Source organism: Mixophyes fleayi, chromosome 2, assembly GCF_038048845.1.
Source record: "Mixophyes fleayi isolate aMixFle1 chromosome 2, aMixFle1.hap1, whole genome shotgun sequence".
In the NCBI taxonomy this organism is placed as follows: Eukaryota; Metazoa; Chordata; class Amphibia; order Anura; family Limnodynastidae; genus Mixophyes; species Mixophyes fleayi.
The window spans coordinates 158107717-158122236 of NC_134403.1; the positions used below are offsets into that span (position 1 = coordinate 158107717).

Here is a 14520-nt window from a genome sequence, read left to right on the forward strand (position 1 = left end):
AGTTCCTCAAATATGCTGATTCATTCTTCCTTTCAATATCTCAGCCAGGTAAAGTAAATTTGCTTTCAACTTTTAAAATTCCAAATGTCTTCTATATCTTGTTGCTACAACATCTGGTTATCGGTCATTGATAATGATCACCAAGAATTTGAAATCAAACAAATTGTGGATTCTTGGACACATTCAATATTTTGTGGTTGAAAGGGATATGGTCCAGAAGAACAGTCTTGGATTAAGGTTCCTTATTTCACTAAAAGATTTTATTCAAAGTTTTCAAACCATAGTGGTGCATAGTTGTCACTCATAAGAGGGTGGGGGTAATGTTACATATCAGCCTCTGCTCTTACCATATTTTCTGTACCATCATTACCTTGCAATTCTAGAGTATTTATTACTTGACTCCTCTGGGATTTAAATGTTGATCTCAATTTTAACAGGTATTTGCTCTGCTCATCAATCACTCATTTTGAGATTCCATACATCATTGGTGCTATAGGCAACATCTCCACTTTTTCAAACCCGCTGTTTAGTAATAATACCCCTGTGTCCCAAAGGAGCAAGAGCCAACCACTAGAGTCACAGAGTATCCACTCTCCAACCTGGGCCCTTACAGATGGTTTATAGATGGTTTAAAACCTCTCTGGAGATCTGCAGATCATTGTCCAGTTCCAAATGTCAGAGTAAAATAATCAATGTAACAAAGCTGGAGTTGTAAAAAAGGATATACTCAAATTGTAACAGTTTAAACAGTTCCTAAACTTTGATATTAATAATGTGTTTATATTAATTGATTAAATGTATGTTATAATGTAAACTTTTTATTCTTCTTGTATGAAGTTGATGTCAATAAATTGTTTAATTAAATACTGATGGCAGCTCTGTTTTAATCTGCTATTTATGATATACAAACTTAATATATTAATGATTTTTGAGCACTGACTTTTGTAAATGTATTAGATTTTGTGTAGGGAATGTTTGCAGTCTCCTTTAGACAGCAGCCTTAATCATTGTTTGATATTATAATGTTATACTCATTACGTATGGTTTCACAGTGCCTGTAATTTGTGTAGTATTCTACAAAACTATAGTACGCCACTTTTTGATCCACAAAGAAAATATGTACTTCAGAGAACACGCACATCATTTTGGCTATATTCTTGGATAAAGGGATGTTCACAACATTTGTCATTTTTAAAGGTTAATTTTTATAGTAATTGAAATGTAAACATCCGCATTCTAACTTTGTATATTAAAATTATTAGAACGATGAGCAATGCATCTGAGCCGCTACTTTTGGTATTAAATTATGTTTATAACATGGCTCACATGTTTGTGTAATTTGTGAAATATTTAGATTATCAGTAGTCTTTGAGGTTATTCCTCTTTGATCTTATTCAGCATATTTCAAAAAATATGTAAGCCTGTTTTAAAAGATTGATACAAATTAAATGAAATGGGCTTTCTAATGGAACGTTTTAACTGCCCTCAAAATAGTGCTCTACATATACACACAAAAAGTAAAATTTTACCTTTTATGAACTGGATATTTGTTACAATTTAGCAGAACCAAGTCTTAGGTATCACTAGAAACTGACAGTTACAACATTCTACATAAACACAGGGAATACAGCTCTGTAAGGAAAAATGCAAAACAAATATGTAAAATCCAGTCTACTACTCTATTCAGTATTATCCTAGACAATCTAATACATCAATATACATTACTGGACTTCATACAATGAAGAAACAATTGTGCTACACGGCTTTTCAGCAATTGTTTGTCAGACCAGTTGCAGCTAGACATCTAAGGATGTTTTCTGTTTCTTTGCTGTTATATGACTTATACATACAGATAGGGATATATGTAATAAAGTCAAGGTTTGAAAAAGTGGAGATGTTGCCTATAGTAACCAATCAGATTATAGTTATAATTTATTTAGTACATTCTACAAAATGACAGCTAGAATCTGAATGGTTGCTATAGGCAACATCTCCACATTTTCAAAACCTGCAGTTTAGTAAATATACCCCGTAGATTTGTCAAAACAGCCCATCTCAACTGTTCTTTCGAGAACCAATAGCAGAAATACAGGGCTTTACTGTTAATGCACTCGTCCCCACGCATGTTAAAAACAGAAAAAACGGGGGCCTCCAGAGCAAATGCACTGGTATTGAAGGCCCCATCTCACCTACAGGCCACATTGAAGCCAAATCCTCAGTGTCAGGATAAAGCATAAATCTGATATGCTGAAATAGAATATTGGATGTCAGGACCCAAATAAATGTTTGCATGAATACCTAAATTCACCTGATGTTCAATTCAGATAAAGGTGTGACTAAATGAGCCCAGGAACAGGTAATTGAGTTAGGTAAACCCTTTGTGCAGAGACCAGCTTTAGATATGCAGATCAGACATCCATTGTATTTGATCATGTATTTCCCTAGCTAATTTACTTCCCTTCAATAGGTAGTATAAACACAAACTAACCCCTAGGTGTAAATTAGAGAGCTTGCAGTTATTTACAAGGGATAATTCATAACTGCAGGGTAAATAGGTTGTATCAAATGAATCCATTGATAAGCTAGTGTAACAGTAAAAGACGCAGAGTCTGATGTAATGGTGTTTGGAGGTTTTTACATCCCAGTGTGAGGAGATAAGCCTGCCACTTTTAGCAGCTTCCAGGACATAGCACTGTTTGCTTGTGACACTTGAATAGACTTGTAGGTACCGCTCAGCATGTAGCCTGGCTCAATGAGGCCAGGGGATAACATAGCCTATATGTAATACTGTATAGACAGAAAGAATTCAGTTTTAAAATATGCCACTTAAAATCAATAAAAGCAGAGATCAACCACCTATTCCTCAATAGCATGAGGAAGGGCAGCTCATATGGTAAATTAAGAATTCTGACCCACAGAGAAATGGAGAAAAGGAGTGGAAGCTCTGCGAATGCCCTGTACTTAGGCATGTTTGATATGACAAGATGAACCAAGTCATAAGGGATTTGTTAATGATAAGATTGGATCGATGTAACGCTGTCCAGGACAAATATATCACATTGTAGAATTGGTTAATAAATCAGGCAACAGGTAAATTTGGTTTGAAAAGGTGTCCCAGGACACAACCCCGATTAGCATTAACCCTGCCCCTGTGAATGCCGCACCCATTTGAGGTTGCTTAAAAATCTGTGTTCTGAGGGAACAAATTGTCAGACTTTTGGGGATCAATCTAGTTGAAGGACTGTCCATCATTTCTGCCTGCCCCAGGCATACAGATTATTATATGTAAGTAATGCTCTGTACGTTATCTCTTTTATTTTAAACTGTTTTGCTTGTTATGTCAAATTTATTATTTGTTTATTCATTATTTTTCTTTATATCTGTATGCCCTGTACCTTTTGTATATTAAATCTAAAATTTAATAAGTTGCGTCCTTGATACTCTAAAGAATCCATAGCCTGTGTAGAAGAGAGATTGCTTATCCAGGTTACCCAGTGTGTGACTGGTTGATACATTTGATTAACAAGCTGTGTGTGCTTGTATGTACATTTGTGTAACAGTCTGGAGGTGTGAAGAGTTAACCCTGTGGGTGCTGGTGTGAGTCTTGCTAGTTTGTGGAACTAGGAGCCTGTGTGCCAGCGTGGGACAGTATATTGGGGTCCTATTGCCCATAACCAATAGGTGGTGGCTGTACCTGAAGTGTCTGGGGGGTGTGAGAGCGCTGTGTTTGGGGGCGATTCCGTAGGTCTAAGAACCTGTGTGATAGGTGAGAGAGACTGCGGGCTGAAATCGTGTGTGACCTCATACAGCAAACACCCCAACGTCACGGCAGCTGGGAGCGCGTTCGTGACACTCAGCAACAGCTGCATTGTGATAATGGGGTTGATCGCTCTAAATATTATTCACATATACAAAAATGAAAGCAACTCATTCCTGAATAGGATAATTATTTCAGCTTATCTATCTTACATCATTATTATACAGTTTGCCAGCTGCATTAAAGAAGATGTTCCCTTTTTATGTGTACAAATTTACTTCCTGTAGTAAATAATTTCATGATTTATAATCATAATTTACATTTTTTTCTACCACATTTTAGGTTGAAATAATAAAGTAGTGCAATGTAACAATATAGATTATACATTTCCAGTGGGATCTCACAAAGTGGCTCAGCTTTCGATGGCCAACACATTCCTGTTCTACTAAGGTGCACACCTGTCTATCTGGCTGTATATAAGGAGAATATGTGCTTGGAAATGTTCATATTGGGGCTGATGCATATTTTGATGCAAAATGAAAGTAACTTTAGATTGTACGCTCCTCCGAGCAGGGCCTCCTCTCCTTCTGTTCTCCACCACCTTAACTCTGCTCTCCAGCTCCTTGTCTCCTCCGTGAGGTCCTCCGGCCCCTGTCTCTACCCCGCTGGGGGCTCTCACCTCTAATCTAGCTGTTCATTGAGCTTCTTAGTTACTGTGATTTCTGTTAACTGTACTGTGCTGTCTCACCCTGTATCGTTTTTCCGTCTGTCCCTGTACGGCGCTACGGATACCTAGTGGCACCCTATAAATAAAAATTAATAATAATAATAATAATAATAATAACTTAAAAGTGTTTAAAAAAGAGCAGGGAAAACGAGAGTATTTCTGCCCATATGCAGAGCTGTATGCATCTGGAGATGTGCCTGTCTCCGCATCAGCACCATATGCACCATATTTACTATAAGTCATCATCATGAGCGCGTATCTTCAACTACGCTATAGCAGACGCCTTTAGTATATTGGACTTACGTTGCATTCCCCTTCTTTCCCCCGTTCCACCTGTCCAGTGGCAGGCTGGCATCAGTGCCAGAACCACACCAGTCTGCATAGGAGCATATGCACTACCTTATTGGCTTGCACAGAACAATTTCACACAAGATATACTACGCAAACTGGCATACATCCCACTCAGAATCAGTCTCATTGTGTCTAATTGTTCTGGATCATTCAATGTTTAAAATATGCAAATGTTCATTGCTAGCACAATATACACAAGAAAATATTCAATGAGATTATCTTTCTCCTTTTACATGCCACGAGTGACAACCTTAACCCCAGGGTAAATTTTATTTTCTTGTGTGATATGATCAATGCATCAACAATATATTCATGACCAGCAAGATCTGCAGTGATATTTAGTGCATATAAATATATGACACCATTTCAGAAACATCCCTCTACATCAGCTTGTAATTATGAGGAGAGGGTGAAAGGTATTATTTAGCTTATTCAGCTTAATGCTGTGTAACTGGAGACACATAGACTAAGCACTAACATATAGAACAATAGATGACTGAGGACAAAGTTAAATCTGTAATCTGTTTTTATACATTAAAAAGTGGATCATGGTGACCCACACCTATTCAACCTTGGGAACTTATGTATGAAGTAGGCTGATGACATAATGTATTGCTCATGTGCAGGGCTGCCAAGAAGAATTCAGGGCCCGGGTACAACAAATTCATGGGGCCCCCCTCATAGTGAAGTAAGCCCCAAAATTTTTTTGCGCCGCCTTACGGCGGCGCAAAAAAGATTAGGTATATGGTCATATATTCAGGGGCGTGGCTAGCCAAACGGCAGTGCAAAAATTTTGGGAGGTGCGGTCATGCATTTGGGGGCGTGGCAAACGTGCCATTGGGGCGTGGCTAACATAAAAACCACTAGGCTCTCAATTCGCCGGAGCGTCACATATGTTTAAGCACTCCTGACTTTCAGGACATCTACCACCACAGGGTAGTATACAAACAATGCAGTGTGTACACAAACAGTTCAGTCTTGGCCTACACCTTACATTGGACACAACATTCACCAAAAATTGGTATTGTCCCTACTAGAATCACAACATTTCACACACTGTGCTGCTCTCTCCTACCTGTTCTTCTCACTTTCTCCACCTGTGGCTGCTGCTTTCTTTAGTTGTGGCTTGTCCGGATCCAGAAATGTTGAAGGACCTATTTTGAAAAAAAAATGGCTACATTTAGAAAATTACAGCCAGCCCCAGCGTTAAATCAATAGCACCCACGATTAATAATTAGGCCTTCCTCCAGCTCCAATATTACAATAATGTGCCCCTTCATCATCGCCATGCCTTATGATCACACTGTGCCCTCCATGCTGCTTTTGCCCCTTCATCTGGCTCCCCTTCATCAGACTATACTATGCTGCTCCCCCCCTTTTTCAATCCCACTGTGCCATGCCTCCCCCCCCCCTTTGTAACCCCACTGTGTCATGCTGCCCACCATTTTTTAACCCCACTGTGCCATGCTGACCCCTGTTTATTAACCCCACTGTGCCATACTGCCCCGTTTTTTAACCCATCTGTGCCCCTCTCATTTTTTCACCCCCTCTGTCATGCTGCTTTCCCATTTTTTAACCCCTCTGTGCTCCCCCCTCAATTTTTAACCCCTCTGACATGCTGCTTTCCCATTTTTTAACCCATCTGTGCCCCTCTCATTTTTTAACCCCTCTGACATGCTGCTTTCCCGTTTTTTAACCCCTCTGTGCTCCCCCCTCAATTTTTAACCCCTCTGACATGCTGCTTTCCCATTTTTTAACCCCTCTGTGCCCCCACTCATTTTTTAACCCCTCTGACATGCTGCTTTCCCATTTTTTAACCCCTCTGTGCTCCCCCTCATTTTTTAACCCCTCTGACATGCTGCTTCCCCGTTTTTAACCCCTTTGACATGCTGCTTTCCCGTTTTTTAACCCCTCTGTGCTCCCCCTAATTTTTTAACCCCTCTGACATGCTGCTTCCCCGTTTTTAACTCCTCTGACATGCTGCTTCCCCGTTTTTTAACCCCTCTGTGCCCCCCCTTATTTTTTAACCCCTCTGTCATGCTGCCCCCCCGTTTTTTAACCCCTTTGTGCCCCCTCATTTTTTAACCCCTCTGTCATGCTGCCCCCCCGTTTTTTAACCCCTTTGTGCTCCCCCTCATTTTTTAACCCCTCTGTCATGCTGCCCCCCCCCCCCCCCCCGTTTTTTAACCCCTCTGTGCCCCCCTCGTTTTCCTCCCTTCACTTACCTTTTCTCCTCTCTTGGTCTTCTCTGCTGCTCTGTGCTCCATTGCTCCAGACTGACTGAATGCTGGGCATGACATGATGACATCACACCCAGCATTCAGACAGTCTGAATAGAGCACAGAGCAGCAGAGAGGAGGGATGCCGGCTCCGCGATCAGGTGAGTATGTTTTTTTTTTTTTTTTAAACTAGCCTGCTCCCCCCCCCCCCCCCCCCCCCGCCAAAAAAAAAAAAAAAAGGAAAGGAAAAAAAACGTTTTGAAAAAAACATGCCGGGCCCGGGTAATTAGTACCCGCTCCCCCCCCCTCTCGGCGGCCCTGCTCATGTGACCAACTTGCTGTGGTCTTAAAGTGTACATGTGGTTTATTTTATTGAAAAATTAAGTTCAGGTGGATCCTCTAGTATCTAGGTAAAAGGGAAGGGTTGTAACTAAAATTTATAGCAGAAACAGTACTTTCTGTGTTTTATTTACATTTTATTCTAAATTTTATTCTAAAATTTTTGCTGGTTGACCTATCAAACCATTGATCCGATTAAAGCAGACTCCCCCAGTACAGACTAAATTATCTGCTGCTCCCCTTACTGAAGCCCCGGAAATCGCACTCTGAAACGTTTTTTTTCTGGGGTTCCTCGGTTTCTGTAGTATAGCCCCCACAAAGCTTTGTAGCTCACTACATTAAATGGCCACTGAGTTGGGCGTGAGCCTGGGGACCAAAAATAAATTACAATGTGCTCTGATTACACAATCCCCAATTTTTGCTCTGGGTTGTAAGTCTGTACAGCTTAAAACCATTATATAGAAAATGCTAAATACAAGGTTGGTAGGTAGTGTCTAAGTATTAATTGTACTATGCTGTTTTATTAGACAAACTCTTTAGAAATTGTAGCCGACGGTATTCGTGCAAAACGGATTAAAGTGCTAACGTGTATAGCTTGACCACAAATTGCTCATTCACTTTTACAAATAGGGTGCATGATTCATAGTTAGTGTGAACACATACACAGATATACATAGATATATATTCAGAATAATGCTTCAGTATTAACAAATTTCTGAAATGTGTTTGCAGTCATACATACAAAGAAATGAAGAAAAAAAATCTAATACTATACAAAACATTTCTAATTTTCTTTACATAATTTCTTTTCACAAGGTACTTCTTTCAGATCAGTTAGGGTCAGATTAATAAAAACATGTACCATTTTCTGATGTCACTGGACAGATTTACAGGGGTGAAACAATACTTAATCCCAATTTACAGTCTGTCACTCACAATTCCTCAAATTCCTATGCCATTGTAAAGTTAGCCCCACCACCATCACAAACAGTAAATCTTGCCTACCTAGCACTGGCCAAACCCACCATCTGCCAATGTTAACACTGATATTTTCATGCATATATTTTTCTGAACATTAGGTTTCTGCCCACCCCTCTGGTTTGCATTCTCTAAACCTAATGTAACACACCTTTGAAATCAATGGAAAGTGGAATACAGCAAATCTGAAGTTAAAAGTAAAAATATTCTAGAATTTCATAATCATGTCTGTGGAATACTCAGATAAAGCCTTATTTATACAGCAGTTTTGTATACTTCATTTCCTGTTAGAACAATAGAGTTCTACAACTTCAATATCAATACTAAATTATTGTTTTAAATTCATTTTTAAATCACCAGCACTTCAATTATTTAGATGGTATACTATGATTTATTAACACATTTCAACTGAATGCCACAGGTAATATGTGCACTTTAAAAATCTGGTGCACAAATGATAACAACAAGTGAATCTAAAAAAGTTAGCAAGTCCAGTAGACACATACCATATTGGAGAGCACATGAATGATTGTAGGGTAGAACTAAATAATAATAATAATAATTGGCCACAACTGCACATAGGAACTGGAATAAATAGGCATCAATAAATAAGTCACTAAGAATAGGACAAAAACATAATTTAATAAAACAGGAACAGAACATGGGGAGAAAACCTACTGCATACATAGTTCTTGTAAACAGACAGCACCCTTACTAGATCAATAAAATGTTACTTATATATTTACTGCCCAAGACAACGACATTTTCAAATATATTACTATTTTAAAAAGTTGTACAGTTGAGGAGCCTCTAGTTTCTGTCCCTTTCAGGCCTTTATGTTTTCATCTCAGCCGTATCTGGCAACAATCTCCATTCTCTAGACATTCAACAGCCTCCCTTGCAGCTATTGTTACTGAAAGGAGAACTTTGACATCATCATGATGGAGATGCTTTTCATGGAGGGTGACCTGGTAGACAGGAAAGCCTGCTCTAGACAGAAACTAGACAATACAGGATATATGTAGTTCAGTTACATCTTCTAAGAGATTGAAATTTCTATTAACATTATATTATTAAAAATGTATACCTCATCTGTGTTATGTTTTGTCCTCAGCCCCTTCATTAAATTATGTAATATTTGGCTAGGATCTAAGCAAACTTGTTATGCATACACTATTTATAAAATGCATAGTGATTTAAGTAATCTAAGAATAGATAAGAATAATAACAACAACAACATTAAACATGTATATATAGGATGCACTCAATATCTAATGAATATTTTAATTAGACTCTACTATGTTATTGAATGCAACAAACTTTTTCTGCACAACAGAATCCCTGTGTGTCACAAACAGACTTGCACTGAATGTCTTATCTGTCGGTATTGGCGCTGTTCAGCTAGGAGGCGCGGAGTCTAAACACGCTTCTGGTCTCCACCAGGGACCCCCGCAAGGGAGTTTGGGGTTCGCTGCAGAGACGTGCAAGTCGCGGCCTTCCCAGATACAGAGACAGTGAAGTATAGGTGAACAAAAGTAGAGTAGAAAATGAAATTCCATGACTGAAGGAGATATTTTTGGCCATAGTTAATAAAGCATGAATAACAATTGTTTCATTTTTATTGGATGCCAGTGGCTGTAAGTGGTCAAAGTAACTTGTGGTCACTTTGGTCTCTGCCTATATTAAAGTGATGGAATTTTACATGGGGGGAGGTGCATTTCTTGTGAAGAATACGTGTTTTATCAAAAGATAGAATTCCTTATGCTCTACCTACGTTAGTCTATGAGTTTGACAGCACAGAAGTAGGGATTCTTTGCCTAAAACATCATCCTATGTGAATTTTATTTATATAAAGTATAACATAATAAAGAATAGCAAAACTTAAATATGTAGATTAATGTAAGTCCTGTGTCGAGAGCTAAATTGAGGTGTTGGTGTTAGTTCTACTCTTACAGACTCATTCACTTATTTGCTTTGATCCATTCAACCAATAGCAGAACTATGTCACTGCAATAGGGTTTCTGGGATCTGTCTTGGAACCCTTGGACTAGCTGTGGCAGGAGTGTAAAGGAAACTGGGAGGCCGGATGAATGTCTTGCTCATAGAGCTTGATCTAATCCTGTATACTGGATGTTAGGAGGAGGAATGCTGGATTAGACTCCGTACTGGAATAAATGGCTGGAATCTGAACCTGATGAACTAGAACCTGGACGTGGGAACAGGGAGGACCTGACCCCACGACCAGAGACTCGGTACCTCCAAGAACTCAGAGACTGAGACAAATATAGTACCAGAACTGCGACTGGAAAGACTCAGGCAGAGGATATACAGGGGTGGCAACCTCCTGAACAGAATAAGCCTGGAACTGGCCCTGGATAACTCATAAATCAGAACCTGGGTTAGGCCTAGAACTGAAAGTCGGTACCCTGAGACACAGAGATGGCTCCAGAAAGTGGATGACTCAGAACAACAACCTACTATCCCAGACAGCCAGTAGGAGAGACAGGAATAGATTTGTGAAAGGAGGATCCACACAGAAGATAACAGCTGTAATCTGTACACGAGCAGATAGAATGAAGATGAATCCACAAGAGAAATAAATAAACAAAGTCTTTATTTCAGCAGACAGAACTCACTCAGGGAGTTAATGGTAAAAGTCCATATAACAACAAACATGGTGAAGCTGACTCACTCAGAGGATTAATGGTAATCTGGAACCAGGAACTAGAAAAGTGCTGCACTGGAAATTAGCTGAGTGGAGGAGGAGACTCTTATAGTCTACGGAGGAAGCTAATTGGTGGATGAGATCAGGTGTTCAGACTCAGTAGGATGTTTAGCAAATGTGTCACCCAAGATGGCAGCCTTCAGTACTGCAGACAGAAGTCACACTTGCCCCAGGATAGAATGCTGCATTTGACCAGGGGGGAGATGTACGGTGATATGATACAACCGAGTGGTGTAAACAGGACTAAGAGCCCAGTTCGTGACAAACTATTCCTTACACCACTTCCAGGCATAACAAGAAGCACTTGCACACAATATGCACTTCCCCATGTTTAACCAATGAGGAGATAGAGAAACAGTAATGATCAGGGTGAAATACTAGTGTGATAGAATGTCATGTATTAATAAATAATCAATGAGAGGACTTCCGGCATCCTGAATTTTGGTTCACTTTTTCATTTGATACCATCAGACCAAACTGGTCAAAATTTGATACATTTCAGAAGTTGGAGTTTGCTAAATCATTTCAGTCGCTCACCTCTGCTTAGACTGTAGCTTATTCAGTAAACTAAAGGCAGATGTGTACCCTCCACTGATTAAAAAAAATATTTAGCTTAGACTTTGGGTATGACTCGATACGTCCATCACTCGACCACAATACTTTATGAATGGCTTTCTTTCAGACTGCTAAGGCTGGTAGAGAAGAATATGGCACGTGGCCATCATCTTTTACGACTGCCTCAGTGATTTGTGCAGAGAGTATAGCACTAGAAGACTATACAGGGCAGCCCAATGTAGAGTTATGCTCAGAACACTTATAGTACAGAAAACAATTGATATCATTTGATTGAAGCACAATTCTCCCATGCCTGCATCTTGTGTATTCCGGTTTGAAGAGGAAACAGGTTGCGTGAGAAGCTGCGTAGAGCCAGGCTTTGAACTAAGGGGAAGGGTGAAAAATAGGCGCAAGTTGTTTTGAATAGTGGAATAAAAAAGATTGCCATTTAGTCAAGAAAATTATGAAAAAAAATGATTGTAGTGCCCTCCCCCCTGGCTACGCCACTGTGCGTAAGGGATCATGAAGGGTCCGGGCTATTAAGTAACTAATTATTAGAGTGTGACCCTTCATATTGATAAAATGTGACTCTTCCTATTGGATAAAATGGATAAAGATGTCAAATTCTCTTTTACAAAGTGTAAATGTCTGGTGAACAATTCCCTGTAAAAAGATCCTTATTCGTGTTACTTTGACACCTGGAAGGATATTACCTACTAAGGTTCTTTAAAAAAAACTAACTTATTTCTTTAAGATAGGACATCTAAATAACTCCTTAATACCATCAAATTAAGTTCATAATAGAATGCTAAGTCTTAAATCATCTCCATCTGTTCTAAGATTTAATTAGTTCTTGATTTATTTAACCTCCTGTAAACATTTGTAGAGGAAAATAATGTTAACCACATCAAGGAAGAAAAAAGGCAAATATGTTATATTACCAGGGAAAAGGATTATGTATAGCTTTAATATATCTGTTCACATAATACCACAATGTCTACTCTGTAAAATTACATTTCAATTGAAGTCAACTGAATTAGAGCAGGAAATTATGCATTTAAAGAAGGATACGGCTTTTTTAAAGGGAAACTATGCATTAAATACATCTCCTATTTTTTAAAATGTGAGACAAAATTACAACCTTTGTAAAGCTGTAAGACTGTTTTCTCTAACCTAAGTGATATGGCCCATTTACATGATCCTTTTTAATGAATCGAAATGACCCCCCATTTTAACATGTGATCTGAATGTTTGCAGTATGCGGATTGAAAATGAGTTTGAGATATATGTTTATTTAAAAAAAAATTTTTTTAGCCAACGGAGTGTATATAATAATGAGTTTCATTGTATCTCAACATATAAAACATTAATATGTCTGTGGCACCTCCAGTTGTAAGTATTAAACAAGTTTATATAGGTGCCTGTACACTATATATATATATATATATATATATATATATATATATATATATATATATATATATATATATCTCATCTCTTTTTGCTCACTTTACTAAAAGGATTTAGATAATACCATAAATTTGTCCAATATATTATTAAAATACTAACAACAATGCAGAACTGTATTGACTTCCTTTCATATATGAGGAGAGCAGAAACATCAACATAAAAAAGGTGATAAGGGGGAAACATAGGGAGATAGAGAAAGGGGGAGGTGTTTAACAGTGTAATATCAATAGGAATTCCGCAGCACCCTCTTATGGCTAACACAAGCATGATTTGTGTCCCCTTCAACATATTAAGCTGAATAATCAAAAATTCCATTTTATTTATGGTCATATAGGTGACAAACAAGCCTAAAATATAAACTCTATACAAAATAAATTGGAAATGATTGTGGAAGGTATGGTGCGGTGACTTCCTTGCCTAAAATGTGTCCAAAGGAAAGGTACATTTAGAAGATTTATAACTGTACACTGTAAAGCTTGTGTTTTAAAATTATTGGATTCTTTGTGCTCAAGCCACCAGTACCATACACTTACACGTTACATACAGCGATCACTGATGGACATCATGATATTGTCTCTGTCCATGTAATTATCTAATCTAGTAGACCATTCCTTCTGGGATGGAGTAGTAGGGGATCTCAAAATCAGGGTGTTGGTCAAATTCAATAACCCAAACTCTGTACCACTTGATACCTCACTCACCGTTATGTCCTCAGCTATCGTTATGATTCTTTGCCAATGTGATGCAATCTTGGGACACTCCCACTAGATGTTGAATGAGTTGTCTAATGTTGAATTGCAGCTCGAGCATGAGACTCCTGGGAATATTTTACTGAATTAGCTCTGGCAGCACTACCATCCAGCCAAGGCCTTAAATTGTGTTTCTAGAACTGAGCCCCTTGAACCATTTATAAACACAAGATTCCATTCAAACAATCCCATGAACTTAAATGGGAAAAATCTTCAATTCGAAAGAAGCATTACCTGATATAGTACCATGTCCCAGTTAGACTTAATCATAGGCTGCCCATAGTTTTGTAGCTCTGTTGAAGGGGGTGAAGGGGATGATCCAATAATGGCATTCTACATTACATATGATGGCAACACCCTAAAATTACTGTTTTTTGGAAGAGCGCTGGTTTGCTTATCAAAGAGGTGACATCCATTGAGATGCTTGATCATCCTAAATATTACTTGCTAACTCTTCTATTACTCAGTAAGGAACCTCAAATTTCTAGACTTGTTGCTCTCATTTTAAAGGTTGGAAACCACCAGATGGCAGCATCCTAGAAATCTCAGGAACCACCATCCATAGCATCGGTGATAGGCAGGGTCTTGCACCTGTACAGCATGGAAAACATGACCAGTATTCTTACTAGTACTTCTTTTACACTATTCTT

The 14520-nt window shown here is 38.6% G+C and overlaps 1 protein-coding gene across 1 annotated transcript in view; it reads right to left on the reverse strand.

The window, feature by feature from the left end:
* ARHGAP6 (Rho GTPase activating protein 6) overlaps window positions 1–14520 on the reverse strand; it is a 550783-nt gene that overhangs the window by 494659 nt on the left and 41604 nt on the right. The gene's annotated exons all lie outside the window — the stretch shown is intronic.